Source organism: Danio aesculapii, chromosome 5 (genome assembly GCF_903798145.1).
Source record: "Danio aesculapii chromosome 5, fDanAes4.1, whole genome shotgun sequence".
Taxonomy (NCBI): Eukaryota; Metazoa; Chordata; class Actinopteri; order Cypriniformes; family Danionidae; genus Danio; species Danio aesculapii.
The window spans coordinates 13188471-13203567 of record NC_079439.1 but is presented as its reverse complement, the minus strand read 5'-3'; the positions used below and the strand labels follow the sequence as shown (position 1 = coordinate 13203567).

At 34.5% G+C, this 15097-nt stretch overlaps 1 protein-coding gene across 2 annotated transcripts in view; it reads left to right on the top strand.

Annotated features, from left to right (window-relative positions):
* Nucleotides 1–482: 482 nt before the first annotated feature.
* Nucleotides 483–15097, top strand: part of LOC130228898 (apoptosis-inducing factor 3) — a 68838-nt gene continuing 54223 nt past the window's right edge. For both annotated transcript variants that reach the window (XM_056457397.1, XM_056457395.1), the window contains exon 1: nucleotides 483–736. The gene's annotated coding sequence lies outside the window, so the exon portion shown is untranslated. The remainder of the gene's footprint in view (nucleotides 737–15097) is intronic.

Here is a 15097-nt window from a genome sequence, read left to right as displayed (position 1 = left end):
AACAGCAGGATTTCATCTGCTAAAACGACACTAAAAGAGAACAAGCTCAATAAATCGAAGGAGAATAAAGAAGATCACAGGAACGGTGTGATTTAGATAGTGGTCAGCCAAAGGAAGCAGATTGATAGTTTAAGAGGATGACAAACAAATAAAAAAGAGGAGAGACGGAGGTGCAGGAGAGGGGGGGATATGAAGAGTGAAAGGGAAAGTGGAGCGCTGGGAAAATTCATGCTGTGTTAGCATCCCTGAGCAACTCCATCAATACTGCATACAGCTGAGTTACTGGCAAGAGTCCTGCTGCTGCAAACCCCAACCTCCGCCAGAGAGAGAGAGAGGGAGAGAGAGAGAGAGGGAGAGAGAGAGAGAGAGAGAGAGAGAGAGAGGGAGAGAGTAAAACAGAAAGAAGGGGGTAAAAAGAGAGGGTGTTTATGAAAGACAAGCACAAAAGCAGAGAGAGAGAGAGAGAGAGAGAGAGTGTTAGCAGTTCTTACAAGCGTTCTGGTGTGTGTGTGAGAGAGGTTTGTAGTGGGACTGTGTCTTGATCTTGGGCTACTGCAGTAAAAGCGTGAGGAGGAGGCATGAGAAGAGATTGTGCTGCGCTCTGGAATTCTCCATAGGCAAGAGGAATAATAGCATTGATAACACTAGATTGGATACCTAGTGCTCTTTCAGTGGGTTACGCACCTTTGGCCTTGAGCTGAAAACTCCTGCATACACCTGATTTAGACTGGACTATGTGAGTACATATTACCTCTCAGTTTGATAGGGTTATGCAATTGTGATTGTAATCTGCAAGCACACGGAACGGGGTCTTATCAGATTTGGTGAACTTCTGCGAGCAGATAAGATAAAGTTCTGTACGTGTGAGGATGGATTTTGGCCATGTACTGTACAGTAGACCTCTGCAGATTTGAGGAATTTTAAAGCATGGTGCATTGAGATGTCAGATGATGGAGGAACTTCTCAGCTTTCGTTTTTTAGTATCTCACATTACAATCAGAAATAAAAAATGGTGTGATTTCCGGGTATGCTAAGCTCAAAGCTGGTATTTTTTTCTGTTATCAGTTTTAGATTGCAGAGTTAGATTAAGATCATCAAGATAATTAAGAGAGAAAAAAAGCTATTAATAAGGAAGTATTTTGTCAAAATGTACTTTACAGTCTCTGAAATAAAGTTACAAAAGTTACCTGAAAGAGTCTAAAAAAATATGCGTAAATTTGCAGTTCTCTGTGATTCATGTTTAAATTTTTGGAATTTCCCTATTTATTTATGCTTGTGAATTGCATTATGGGGCCTTGATCTTTCTCCCAACAATTTTTAAAAAGTTGGCAAAAAGTAACTTTTATGAACATTTTTAATAGTCTAAAGTGTTTTATTGTCTGGGTTGGTGTTGTAAGTCATGGTACCTAAAGCTTGTAATAAACTGCAATTACACAACAGTTTTCCACATTTTGTGATTCATGTTTTTATAAATTTTTTTATTATTTATGCTCTTGAATTGCAATATGAGACCTTGATCTTTCTTCTGACAACTTTTAACCTTAAAAAGTTGAAAAAGAGTGATGTTTATGAAGACTTTTAATAGTTTAAAGTGATATACTCTCTGAGTTGGTGTTTTATACTACTGTACAAAAACCTTGTAACAAACTGCCAGAACATTTTCTGTTATTTTACAGACTTATTTCTCTATATATTATTTCCTTATACATTATATAATTAAAAACTACTAAAATGTCAATAAAAGTCACTTTTATCAAAGATCAACATCCCATAATGCAATCCATAATACACTCGAGAATCATAAATTACGGAAAGTGTTATTTATCAGATATTTTTTAACAATGCATATTGGCATCTTAAAATACAAATTAGTACTTTAAGAGTTTATATTAGTAGCTAAAAAGTAATTTTTTTGTAAAAGTATCACCCTAGTGACAGTTCTCTTAACTTTAAGTACCTCTTGTACCTAAATACTTTATCTTATAATGTAAAAGTATATATCAGTATATGCATATATTTTAAAACAAAACCATCTTAGTAACACATCTTTAAACACTTTTCTAAGTGGTTATTAGTGTAATCTTTATATAAATATATACTCTCTAAAACCCAAAAAGTTAAGGTAACTCAAACCGTTTGAGGAAACCGATTGCAACAAACCATTTAAATTCAAAAACTAATCTTAATGCGTGCTGTGAACTTAATCCATTTGAGTAAATGAAGCAATTTGAGCACAGAAAAACCCAATAAATGAAGAGAACTCAAACCAACTGAGTACTGTAAAACCTAATAAGTTAAGGCAACTTGAACCGTTTGAGGAAACAGATTGCAACAATCCATTTGAGTTAAAAAACGAATCTATACGAGTACTGTGAACTTACTCCATTTAAGTTGAAGTAATGAGGTATTTAATTACCTCATTACCTTCAACACTGAATTCAAAACTATTTTCAAATGAGTAGAATTAACTTTCAGTAAATTTTGAGTTACCTACACTCATTTTATTTGAAGTTGTCCGTAATCCTGAATGCCTGGGAAAAAATGAAATAGTCTTTTAAAGACAAGAAATATCGATATTTTCATTGTAAAACAAAGTTTACTGGAGTATGCTATCAGTCTTTCTGCATTTCAAATGTATTCAGTATTATTCAGTTTATATAAATTTATTCAGTTTCTTAATAAAAATAAGTTTGTACACCAGTTTTTTGGTCAATATTTTGCATATTTCAGATATAAAAGTATTGCTGAGCTTTAGTATTATTCATGGTTTCCGCTACATTCATTCTCCCATGGAGGGCGCCATGCCAAGATTCATCCTGCCACGGCTACATTACAGCTTTAAGGTTACGTGCTGACTGACTGACTGGCTGACTGTGACAGGTGCGTGGTGTGTGAGTACAGCAAACACGACGTATAGCTGTTTTACTTTATTTCAGGACTCATTAATACCGGAGGCATTCATAAATATTCCTAGCAAATCTAATAAACACTGGAGACATACTCATTACATAAACGCACTAAATCGCACCTCAGCAGCGTTTATTTGAGAGCGCACAAGAAGATCTGCGCGCTCTTAAAGCGGCTTATATATTTGAGGGGGCGTGCAAGAAGTTTTGTGCACAAGCAGAAAAAATCGCGCACAAGCAAAGAGATCTGCATGCTCGTAGGCTATTACTTGCGATCTTGACTTCTAATACTGTGCTCACGACATTTGCCATTGAAATAACGCCACAGGTAGTTGGTAGATCGGTGTAAAAAAAAGGCCTGCCGCCACAGCTGGAAAAAATCCTAGAGGGAACACTGTTATTTATTTTTAAATATAAATATAAAGATTACTCATAGTATTAAAGCTGAGAGTGTTTACAAGACGAAAGCAAATGCAACATTTTTCTTTCTTTCTTAGTTTTCTTTAAGTTTCGTATAGACTGTATAATTGTAAAACAAAAATCTCCTTTTACAACAATACACTAAAAACTACTAACAACACTGTGTATGTACTCCGTAATTGCTATTTTGGTTGTCTGGTACTTGTGACTAGGTAGAGACTGAACAATCAGTACTCATGTGCATGTCACGTTTTTCACGTTTATAGAGAAACAACAGTAAAATTTTCAAGAAAATAGCATTTTTATGCCGGTAAAACACTGTAATGCATAAATTTTTCCCAGTTTTAGTTGAAAATGGTATTTTACAGCTTGTTTTCTGTTGATTTCTCCCCAGTGGTTCGCATTTATACAGAAAAAAAAAAGTTTTTAGTACATTCGAACATTTTGACCAAACGCTTTTCAAGCACCATTTGCTTTGACTTGTAAAGTAAACTAGCAAAGTAACAGCTAGAATTATGAGTCTGCGCCTTAACCCACAATGTACTAAAGGTTAGCGTCTAAATTCCACAAGCAGATCAGCTCTGAACTCCAGTGAACTTCTGATAATGGAAAAGACTTACAGCGAGTCACACTGCTTTCAGCTGAACTCAATGAGCATGAATAAACACATCAAATATCAGAAGAAGTCAGAACCGAACGCCACTGGAGTTGTGATATTTGTTTCTTGTTTGTCCTTGATGTTCTTGATGAAGAATCTGATTAGCTGTAAGCCAATATTTGAATTTCATTTGCACTGTAATAATCCTGTGCCAGCTCGGAGTGATAAACTGAAGTCAAACAAAAGCCTCTTTCCATCGCACTACAACTCCAGACGGCTATTGTAGTTTTGGGGATTAAAAGAAAAATGTTATTGCTCAGATGTTGTTTTTAAGGGGTCCACGGAGGGACAATTGAGTGCCGGACTGGCTGCTGAAAAGAAGTGTGATATTGCTGTGGAAATACTCTGTTCTATTGTGTTGAAGAATTAACTTTGTCTCTGATATTTCTCCTAAATTTCAAAAACAAAAAATTACCAAAGATGCAACTTAAGATTAGACCTATAAACTGAAATAGATTTTTAATATACTTTTTTTTTTTGCCATTCCTGGCTATCCATGTTTTATTTTAAACATTTTTTATTGCATTGCATTGCATTTTGTTTCATGCTATTTTTATATTTTTTATTCTTTTGGAAAATGTGTCATAAAATCTATATATTTTTGGTAAATTCTTATTTTTAGATAGAGTAATCATTGGATTGGTACCTTCAAATAAATGCAATAATTACTTAGCAAATTGTTTCTTGTCTGTCCTTTTTAAAATTGGCATTATGTGAAAAATGCAGATATTTATTAAATTACTTCATAGATTAAATTACTTTCAGAATCAGAATCAGAATAAGAAATTGCCAGGTATGCTCACACATACGAGGAATTTGTTTTCGTGACAGAGCTTCTACAGTGCAACAGGATTACAGAGACAGGACAAAAAACAGATAATAAATATATTAAAAAAAAAATAGAAGTAGTGAATGCAAATATACAAATTGACAAGTGTATGTACATGTTTATTACTATATACAACGTTATATATGCAGCTGTTATGTGCAAATTGGCATGTAAAGTGTGTTGTTAAATAAGTGTATATGTGTATAAAAGTGTATGACAAGTAGTGATGTTGGTTCCACAATAATTATCATCAAGTGTTCATGAGATGGATTGCCTGAGGGAAGAAACTGTTTCTGTGTCGGGCTGTTCTGGTGCGCAGTGCTCTGTAGCGTCGACCAGAAGGTAAAAGTTCAAAGAGGCAGTGTGCTGGGTGTGAGGGGTCCAAAGTGATTTTGGCAGCCCTTCTGCTCGCTCTGGATAAGTACAGTTCTTGGGGAGTAGGAAGGGTTGTACCAGTGATTCGCAATATAATTTATAGATATTTTATACTTATATATATTTATATATATATAGGGGTATTAGGGGTTGAACAACTTTAGATTTTTGGAAGTCAACTTTTATGTTATCAAAGTTGAGTTGACGTCAACTAGTCGCTGGTGACATCATCAATAAAACACAATTTGCTAGACAGCTCATAACACTTTGCAAAAACAATGCAACATTACCCATGACTAGGGCCATACAGAATCTGCAGACATTTTTTGCCATTTCTGCACAGAATATTGGGAAAAATCTGTGGATTTATGTGGAATGATTTTGGGTTTATCGGTATATGTTAAATAAAAAAAATAATACACTTTTATTTAATGCTTACAATGTAAATCCAATTATTTGGTAAACAAAGCAAGTCTCCTATATAATATATCTACCATATATCTACTAAAAGACAGAAAATATTACTTTACAAACTGTTTTGTAAGTAAATCATATAAACATTTTATATTTGTCAATAATATTACTAAAATCTATTTAAAAACTGAATAAATATAAATTTACACACATTTACACACAACTAAATCAATAGACTCAATGATGGGCTGAAAATCTGTGGAAATCTGAGGCCTACCAATGACTAATTTTAGACCAAAACAACTGCACTGTCAAGTTAATAATGAAATATTAGCACGGGCTAATTTTAGTGCTAAATAAATGCAGCCAACACATTGATCACTGCAGGTTTTAGTTAGTATGTAACAATAACATATGTTAGTGCAGAGGTAATGCATATGTCATCAGCACACAAATTTATGTGATGTTATTTCATAACAAAATAATGCACGAAAAACAAAGCCTAGGCTATAACGTTAAGCCTTATTACACTGTCAGAGTCCTGCTTAAACAACGCATTCTCACGGCAATTCTTACTTTTCTGATTTAGTAGGCCGATCACACCGAATGCGAATTTACGTTACAAAACCGCAAGGCGCACTGCACTACCTTTTTTGTTGACAAGAAAACAAGAAGCGCAGTACGCTTTTTCATGTCACTAGGCAATGACTGAATCAGCCGAGAGTGCTGCTGTTGATATTATTATAATTTTAATACTTAATAATATTGTGATATTCAAGATTTGTGAGTCATACAACATCGGATAACTCAAAACAGCAACCACAAGTCTCTCCTCCATCTTCAAAAGTCTCTGTTGTTGTCTTGACAACACAAACACTGCAAGGACCTCAACGGAAACCCCGCCTCTGCTTTCTTTTAAAGGAAGAATGAAAAAGACGCAAGTGACGTAACTCTTTTCCGCTCAGAGTTGACTTTGCTGTTAGTAAACCATTCAAAAAAGGTGCCTCTCAACGCAAAAAGTGAGTTCGGTGTGATCGGCCCCTAATTAGTATGAATTCGTACGATCTAATTAGTACAATTCAGTACAATTTGTTCATCACCCAATGATGGTTGGGTTTAGGGGCGGAATTTGGAGCCAGACCTCCCTTCGAAAATGGTACATTTTTGTAAGACTGAACTCATACGAATTAATATAAATTAGCCACTAAACTGACAAAATGTAAAATACTTATGTTTTTTCATGAGATTAGGCTGGCTCAAACACCTATTTTACCACTATGATGGTGCGCGTTAAAAAGCTGCTCAAAATCCTGCTCAAGTCAGGCATTTTTCACGGTTATTGGCTCATCTTGGTTATTAGATTAGATGGTTATTAGTCTCCTCGCTGCACATCTTCACCATGTTTACCGGGAATTATATTTACACATGCTATGAAGTTTGCCACATCTCTACGACTGCGCGCTTCACTGTTCACTCACAAAATGTCACAGCATCTACGCTTCGCAGAGTCGCAACAGCCAATCACATGACTTTTTCATCCATTACTTTAAATAATCCGAGGGCAGTTTCATTGAGTGAATCACCTTCATGTGTAAAGCTGTCATGTAGTTCAGGTCAAACAAGGTGATCTGCACAACTCGAGTAGTTGACGTCAATCAAGAAGCGTCATGGCAGAACATTAAAGTCGACTTGTCGGTGCAACCCCTAATATATATATATATATATATATATATATATATATATATATATATATATCATCCTCGTTTTCGATTTCGGCTTCTAACGATTATGAAAAACCATTAATCGAGATAAACGATTATTGCATCATATACCGTCCCCTTTCTAGTTGTACATATTTGTTGCTCTGCAAAGCTCAGTTCCATGTGAAAATGACTAAAAGAATGTACTGTAATGTAACTTTTGCAACATGGGATGCGCAACATTCATTGATATACGTTCGAATCATTCATATTTTTAAAAGCGTGAAAGAGCACATGTTGTTGTGTGTGTGCGCGCCGCGCTTAGCCTTGGACAGGTTCGGAGACGAGCAGAGCACACACATCTTACGCCATCTTAATGCGAGCGATTTAATGGTCAAATACATGCACATTTGTGTCAGAGCACGGTGTTTAGTGATTGTGCATATTATCTCTCATTTGTGTAATAAACAAACAAGTTGAGAATCAAAAGAAAGGTGAAAGAGAAACTATATCAGAGCCGCACTATTCTTAACAACAAGCAATATTCCTGCTGCCGCCTGTTTTTATTAGTAATCAAACAACAAAAGGAGAAAATCCCTCACTGTTCTTGACTGAAGGACTTTTGCAGCTAAAGTTTTTTTCTTACAGTGAAGATGCTTAAAGCACAGTTTAAACATAACAGATTTAATAACTCATTTCTAATAACTGATTTATTTTATCTTTTCTATGACGACAGTACATGATATTTTACTAGATATTTTTCAAGATACTAGTATTCAGCTTAAAGTGATATTCAAAGGCTTAATTAGTGTAATTAGGCAAGTCATTGTATGACAGTAGTTTCTTCTGCAGACAATCAAAAATATATATTGCTTAAAGAGGCTAATAATATTGAGGTATTAAAATAGGTTTCAAAATATTTAAACCTGCTTTTATTCTAGCTGGTTTATTAAAACAAATAAGCCTTTCTCCAGAAGAAAAAATATTATAGGAAATACTGTGAAAAATTCCTCTGTTAAACATAATTTAGGAAATATTTTTATATAAAAAAAATTCACAGAAGGGCGAATAATTTTGACCACTATATTATCGTTTGAATAATCGTGATTACAATTATGACCAAAATAATCGTGAGTATGATTTTTCCCACAATCGAGCAGCCCTAATTATATATATATATAATATATATATATATATACCTACTGCGCCACTGCGTCGCCCCTATATATATATATATATATATAGGGGCGACGCAGTGGCGCAGTAGGTAGTGCTGTCATCTCACAGCAAGAAGGTCGCTGGTTCGAGCCTCGGCTGGGTGGGTCAATTGGCCTTTCTCTGTGGAGTTTGCATGTTCTCCCTGCATTCGCGTGGGTTTCCTCCGGGTGCTCCGGTTTCCCTCACAGTCCAAAGACATGTGGTACAGGTGAATTTGGAAGGCTAAATTGTCCGTATTTTGAGTGAGTGTGTATGGATGTTTCCCAGAGATGGGTTGCGGCTAGAAGGGCATCCGCTGCGTAAAACATGTGCTTGAATACATTAGTGGTGGGCCATTATCGGCGTTAACATGCTGCATTAACGCAAGACTATTATCGGGCGTTAAAAAAATATCGCCGTTAATCTATTCTTAAAGTTGTGTTGGGAGCTGGGTCTATTCTACGCAAGCTATGATCACTTTCACCTTGATATTTTAGCAGGGATGTATACCTGACTGGTGCCCTTCTGAATCAAATCAGCAGGATGCCCTTCTGGATCTTTCACTTACTTCGAAGACACTATTGAGTACGTTTACATGGACATTCGTAATCTAGTTATTAACCTTAATAGACAATAATATAATTAAGGTGTTTACGTTAAGTGCTTTCATGTAAGAGTTTCCTGTAATTTTGGGTGACTTTAACTGCAGTTCGGCAGTTTCACCTTCACTCACGCCTTCATGAACATTTCATTCATGCCCCCGTGACAAACTGGGGTATTAGACGCAAATAAGGAGTTAGGACTGGTGAGAGTGTTATGGAATTTATTAATGCATACAAATGGAAAGAAAAAATTTCTGCATTTTGCGGAATATATATATTTATGTATACACAGCTAAGGTCAAAATTATTAGCTCTTAGCACTGTGATTTTTTTTTCTCCCTATTCAAATACTCAGCCAAAAAATGTTTAACAGAGCAAGACATTTTTCACAGTATTTCCTATAATATTTTTCTTCTGGAAAAAGTCTTATTTGTTTAATTTAATTAAGCAGTTTTTATTTATTTTTTTAACATTTTAAGGTCAATATTATTAGCCCCTTAAGCAATTTTTTTTCCCGATCGTCTACAGAACCAACCATCGATTTTACAATGATTTGCCAAATTACCCTAACTTGCCTAATTAATCTAGTTAAGCCTTTAAATTGACTATTAAATATTTTCATTTTAAGTTATTTCCATTTATTTTACTTCACAGCAATACAATTTTGATGAAAAGGAATGAAAAGTGAAATATGCAGAAGCTATGAATCACGGCAGGTAATAATGATCAGCATATATCATAAATCAATATAATTAGGAGAAATCGATATGCTGTTTCCTGACAATTCAGTCTTTAAATGATTTATCCAAGTGCAAACGTTGCAACTTTTATGCCGCAACTGCTGACAGCACATGATTTCCTGATTCCTGACTGAGGGCACTTGTCCGAGTGTGTTCTGGTGTAAACACTCAACAATGCTCTGATGCTTTGCCTGTATTTCTCAAGCATGTTGATCAAACATCTGCAATACAACCAGTGACTGCGGTGCTGTTGAATAAATCCACAGACAAGTACAGTGGATGGAAACTGCATGGAGTGAGCAGGGGTGAAGGTTGTCAAACATTAAGTGCGGTTCTGCTTTGTTGTAAGTGCTCGCCCTCTGATTTATCTGCCTTCGATCAGGGGACACTTTATCATCTTGAGATCAGGGCAAATGGCCTAATGTTTAACTAGAAGACACTTTTTAGTTAAGCACTGTTGACAACTTGTACAACCCTGCTTTGCGTTGACTACACTGCATTTGACAAAAATGTCATCTTCCAGTCAGGTTAAGACTCAAATGATCCTTCTAAAAGTTTTATTTTGTAGAGTTTTTGGTGGTTTCAAGAACATTTACCACCATTATTTCACACTAAAAAAATATTTTTGCTGCTTGTTCAAACTACATATTTAAAATGAGCTGAATCAACACAATTCTTGAGATTTTTGTAGAGATAACTTAATTGTTTTATGTTCAATTTGTAAAAACAATTAAGTTAGCTTAATGGATTTGTGTTGAGACAATATGAAGGAATTGCATGGAACCCAGTATTTTTACAGTGCACTGAAAAAAGCGGTTAGCTACTTTACATAAAAAAGTGAGTAAATTAGTTGACTTAAAAGTTGACTTTACTTCGAACTTACTAGGAACTGTTATGTTTATAATTATGCACTTAGTTCATTAAATGAAGTCAACTAATCGCTTTTTACAGTGTATGTTCTTGAAACTACACTAATCTTGATAAAAAGGCTCTTCATCCACACTATAATTTCAAATAATTTCCCAAAGTTGTTCATCCACACTGAAATGACAGAAAACGTTTTCGTCCCTGTGCTGCACATGAATATTAAACAACACAAGCTCATTGTGGATACGTACCCAGGTATACATTTCTGAGAAACCACAAATCTGTACATGGGGCTACGTCTGGCTGTGAAACAAACGATATGAGGGTGGTATGATGCCGCCAACAGCATCAGTTTCTTTTTGCACGGTACCGCTGACCACTTACCTTTGTATTGACGGCTTGACGGCTTTTTTACAGTGTTACCAGTTTACCCAGTAACTTGCCAAATATGCAGAGGGACTTGGAATGCAGAGTGGAGTGGATCGCGATGACAGTGTTCAAGTCTGGCAAAGAGTAGTTCCAGAAACCAGGTAAAATGAAAAAATAAATAAATAAATAAATAAATAAATAATATATATATATATATATATATATATATATATATATATATATATGATTTTTTTGTCGCGTTTTATTATATATGAATAAAACGTGACAGCTTTTGCTTACTAGATCGTTTTGAAAACACTATCGGTTGGGTTTAGGAAAGAAGGTGGGTGGGTTAGTTGGTCAGTCAATAGCAAGCTGATCGGCTAAAATGTATATTGCGGCCACTAGTGGATTTACACAAGAAGAGAACGTGCACATGGCATTTGAGATCATCAAAAAGTGCACACAGCGACCTCTGGTGGATTTGCGAAAAACAAAAACTGCAAGTAGAGGTAGCTCTGGGTACGTATTCCGCGGTTCCCAGGAATGTAGACCTGGGTACGTATCTACAATGAGCCTGGTTTGGTAATAAAGGTCAAATATGTAGAATTGATACCTAGTGGTTGAACTAGGTATCACTGTTCAAATGGAAAATATTGGATAGGGTTTTGGTTACCAGGCTTCATTCGACAATATGACGCAATTGCAGGTTGCCGGATTGACATCACATTCAAATAACAAGCATGCCTAAAGATCGTGTCAAGCTAATGTCTTCATTTGTAATATTTTAATTGTTTGCAAAATAAAAAACAACTTACAGATATTTATTATTCTGAATCTGCATCTCATGTGGCATTCTTTTTACAAGTCTCCATTTTCACAGTCTACATTATGATGAAAAAAGACCACTTTCAAAAAAGACCACTAAAAAAATGTATCAAGAGGATACATTTTCGTTGCCTAAAATGAAAGGAGAGAAAATATGCATTTTAAACTAAAATGTATTAGTGTGGAGTGGACATGACCTTTACGAGAAATGTTGAGTTCAAACGCATATATCAATTGATGACAAACTTTGGTATCTTGCTCTTCTAAGGGTTCAGTGTGTTCCGGTTTGATTAGATTAAAACAAACTGTAATGTGATTACTCAGTTTATTATTTATCAGTCAATCGGTCAGTCAGTCGACAGTGGCCTCTGGTGGAAATATGCGAGAACAGCAGGCGTGATTGGCACTCGCTAGAGAAATTTGGGATGTGAAAAAGCATACACAGCGCCCTCTGGTGGATTCGTGAAAACAAGAACTGCAAAGAAATGTACTTTCCCGGGATGTATTTGGCGCTCTTCAGAAATGTATATAGCGGTACATTTTCAAAATAAGCCTGGGTTGAAAAATTGTTTTCTTATGAATTAAATTTTATGGATTTGTACAAATTAGTCAGTTTCCTGACAATACGAGACAACATGTTTACCCATGAGAGTTTTTGCATCAAAGGCTTAACTCTTTAACTACCCCACCAAGAAAAAGATGTTTGGATTGCATTTCTTAACTCCTAATGGAGCTAGTTAACACACTCAATGCATTTTTTTTCAACACATCCCATAATTTCTAAAATATCAGCCTCTACCAAATAGTTGATATGTCGTTTTATATTAAAAGTACCGGAATTAATACATATAACATGAAAATATAAAGCGTAAGACCAATTCATTTAAAAACATAATCAAAATAAAACATTTTGAAATACTAAATCATTTTATTTTTGAAGTGCCATAAAATATTTCAGATTCTCATTGAAAATGTTTTTTTTTTTTTTTTTTTTTTTTTACAATAAAACCAAAATCAAGTAGTGCAACAGGATTACGTTTGTTTGATTATTTTTGTCATTATTTAAAACAGTCATTCTTTACATTACTTTAAGTCATTATTTAAAACAGTAAAAACATGGTGAACCGTTTGGTAGAGCGGCAGTTAATGTTGCAAACTACAGTTCAATATAGACAGGATGGGAACCACATTTCCCTTGCATAAGATATTGATTTGTGTGTCGGGAGGAATTTGTGGAATTTTAAATTCCCAACTCAACATTGCAGATCCTACAATGTGACTATTGCAGGTTTGCACATTGTTTTTTTGATCTTTAGGATCAGTCTTAAATATGTAACAGTCTGAATGTTAGTCAAACCAGATCCAGTATTAGCTTGTTTGTTTTTTCAAGACTTTAGTATTTTTAAGCTTTCAGCCAAGATTGGGTCACATTTACTAACATGAACTAATTATGAACGATACTTGTACATCATTTATTAATCATAGTCCAACATTTACTAATGTAGTATTAGCATCCAAATTCATGCTTGTTAACATGACCTAACAATGAACAACTGTATTTTCATTAACTAATGTTAACTAGGCATGGACCGGTATAAGATTATGACGATATGATAACCTTGGATAAAAATATCACGGTTTCACTGTTTGACGGTTTTGTGATTACTGCTCTAAAAGATATTCTTTTTTTAAATATCTGGGTAAAAACAGGGCTTCTGCAGGTTTCATCACATCAAATTTAAGACTTTTAAAGACCTTTTTAAGACTATTATGAATGAAATTTCAGACTTTTATATGGCGAAACGCTAATAATTTTTTGTGATAACCAGTGGATTTTTTTTACTTGCCTCATTAAAAAATTTGAATTCAGTTATTTCTTAGCCAAATATTTAAAATATTAAAACAAGCAAACTCGGTTATATATATATATATATATATATATATATATATATATATATATATATATATATATATATATATATATATATATATATATATATATATATGCATAACCTTTCGTTTTAAAAAAGACACGTTTTAAAAGTGATAATAAACAACATTTCTGCACAACATAAATGTATGCATAAAAACATGGAGAACTGTTAAACAAATGTTATTGTAAGGATGCAAGGAAGATAATTAAACCATATTGCTAAATAGTTCATAAAAAGTTTTTTTAGATGGATTTGTTGGTTGTACCAATTGGCCATAGCTTTACATGGACAATTAGCAAAAATTAAGACCTGTTTAAAAGTACTTAAGACCCACAACATCATATTTCAGTGAATACTTTTTAAGGGGTTAAATTTAGTTTTTGAAATGTAAGACATTTTAAGACTCTGCGGACACCCTGAAAAAACTAAAACTTTTTTCCCCTTTGAACACAATATATTTTACTTTGAGAAACATTTTAAATATTTTACAGCAGTAAATATGTCAGGCTAAATAATTCAAATGAATCATCGACTTCTGCTGTCTTCATTAGTTTCAAAAGCACAGATTTCTGTACAATTTAAAATGGCATCTTTGTTTATTTTTTCTGATGGAGATACTTTTGTCTTTAAAAATAAGTATATAAAAAATCTTACACATACCTTAGGAATGCTATAGCAGAAAACTTTGGTGGTTTTAAAACCTTGACTTTTTCAAACCGCGTTATACCTTAAAAACGGTTATCTTCCCATGCCTAATGTTAACTAACATGAATAAATACTGTAATAAATGTATTGTTCATTGTTTGTTCATGTTAGTAAATGCATTAACTAACATTAATTAACACAACCTTATTGTCAAGTGTTACCGTTCCATATAAGTTTCATCACTGAAATGTTAAAATCAGGAAGATGCCTTTTTTTAGTTTCCTTCAAAGCAATCAATAAATCAGTGCAGTTCTGAATGGCTCACAGCAACTCTGTTGTTCACTGTGTTTTTAGCTTTTAATTGAGCAAACGAATGAATGATTTACACCGTGATAAACCAGCTCATGTATCTGCAGTGTAAATGCTGACACGTACATCCAATTCCTGCAACCATCTATAGTGCTCATGTCATGACTAAACACACATCGCTGTGTGACGCTGCCTTTGTACTCGCTTGTCAGTCAGAGTCCAGGTGATAAACGTGTCTGTGTGTGTATGTGTGTTTGTGTGTGTGTTGGCGGAGGGGAGGTTGTGGGTGTGGGAAGGGGACAAA